This window comes from Heterocephalus glaber, unplaced genomic scaffold, assembly GCF_053883595.1.
Source record: "Heterocephalus glaber isolate CG9 unplaced genomic scaffold, H.glaber_assembly_v1.0 deba00000896, whole genome shotgun sequence".
Taxonomy (NCBI): Eukaryota; Metazoa; Chordata; class Mammalia; order Rodentia; family Bathyergidae; genus Heterocephalus; species Heterocephalus glaber.
The window spans coordinates 8,498,478-8,500,703 of record NW_028258170.1 but is presented as its reverse complement, the minus strand read 5'-3'; positions in this window follow the sequence as shown (position 1 = coordinate 8,500,703).

The window sequence follows — 2,226 nt, the reverse complement described above, 5'->3', positions numbered from 1 at the left end:
CACTTTATCTATATTTTTGACTTCTCATATAAGAGAAACCATGTGATAGTTAAGCTTATGGGTCTCATTTATTTAACTTAAAATTATGGTCTCAAGGTGCATCCATTTTCCTACAAATGACTCAAGTTTATCTTTCTTTATGGAAGATTAGTATTCTACTGTGTGGAAAAACCACATGTTCTTCATTCATTTACCTGTTGATAGAAACATAGGGTGCTTCCAAGATTTAGCTGTTATGAATTGTGGTGCTATAAACATGGGTATGCATGTATCATTGTAATAAGATGTCTTTAACTCTTTTGGGATGATATCTAGAAGGAGAAGAGCTGGGCCAAATGAAATTTCTAGTTTTAGTCTTTTGAGGAATCTCCATACTGATTCCCATAGTGCTTTATATTCCAATCAATGATGTAGAAGACTTCCTTTTCCCCCAAAGCCTCACTAGCATTTGTTATTTGTTATTTGATTCCGCGATGATGCCCATTCTTTCTGGAGTAAGATGGTAAATGTTTTTTTTCTTTTTTTCATTAAGTTTATTGGTACATTTTAGGTATACAATATGATGACATTCATTATTGGGAATTTGTACCTGTACATGATGTATCTTCGTTCTTATTTTGCCTCATTTTCTTGCCCTTCCTTCAAACCCTCCACCCCTCCCTATTTACAAAGACTTTGTTTCCATTTTTTCCTTTTCTCATATTTATTACTCTCCCTTCTTTCCTTTACCCTATTCCTCTCACTTCCCCTTCCCCTTTGCCATTTTTCTTCCTATTTCACATTGTCTATTATACCTTTTAGTCCTTATTTACACTTTCAGTTTCTCATACTAGGGAAACTATTCAGTATTTACACGTGTGTCCTATTTATTTCACTTGAGAGTATCACCTCAATTTGCATCCACTTAGCTATAAATGTCTCTAATTTCTCATTCTTTATTGCTGAGTAGTACTCCATTTTATTTTTAAAAACCCACATTTTCTTTATCCAGTCTCCAGCTGATGGACAACTGGGCTGTTTCCAAGTTTTAGCTATTAAAAACTGTGCTGCTATAAGCATGGGTGCACATATATTGCTGTGGTATGATTCTTTTAATTCTTTTGGGAAGATACACAGCAGAGGAATAGCTGGGTCAAATGGAAGCTCTAATCCTAGTTTTTTGAGGTGTCTCCATATTGATTTCCACAGTAGTTGCACCAGTCTGCACTCCCACCAACAGTGGAGAAGGGTTTCTTTCTCCCCACAGCCCTACCAGCCTTTTTTGTTGGTTGATTTCTTGATAGCAGCCATTCTTTCTGGAGTGAGATGGAATTTCAGTGTTGTTTTCATCTGCATCTCTCAAATAACCAGTGATAATGAACATTTTTTCATATATTTATTTGCTACTTTTACTTCTTTGTCTGAGAGATGTCTGCTCATTTCAGATCCCCGTATTTGGATTGGTTCTTTAAATTTGGGGGGTCTGAATTTTTTAAGTTCTTTATATATTCTAGAAAGTAGTCCTTTGTGTGAGGAACAGCTGATAAAATTTTTTTCCCACATTGTAGGTTTTCTCTTACCTCAGTTGGTGGTTTCTCTTGCAATGCAGAAGCTTTTTAATAGGATGAAACCCCAGTTGTTGATTCTCTGTGCTAGTTCCCATGCTACTGAGGTTTTGTTCATAAAGTCTTTTCCTATGCCATGTTTTCAAGAGTTCTTCCAGCAAGTTTAGTGTTTCTGTTTGAATATTTAGATCTTTGATGCACTTCAATTTTAGTTTAGTGCATGGTGAAAGACATGGGTCTAGTTTTAATCTTTGGCAGGTTGACATCCAGTTTTTCCAGCAGCATTTATTAAAGAGGCTATCTTTCCTCCAGTGAGGGTGTTTGGCTCCTTTGTGAAAGATGAGGTGGCTGAGTGTGTCTGGAGTTGTTTCTGCATCTTTTAATGTGTTCCACTGATCCTCGGGTCTGTTTCTTTGCCAGTACTATGCTGTTTTTGTCACAGTGGCTTTGGGTAAATGCTGTTTTAATTTGCATTTTCCTAATGGCCAGTGCTCTTGAACATTTTTTTTTTCATGCATTTATTGACCATTTGTACTTCTTCTGTGAAGTTTCTTCATTTCAGTTGCCTATTTTTTGATTTGGCCTTTTATTTTGGGGGTCTAATTTTTGAATTCTTTATATATTCTAGATATTAGCCCTCTATCTGAGAGAAATTGTTTCCCAGTCTGTAGACTGTCTTTTC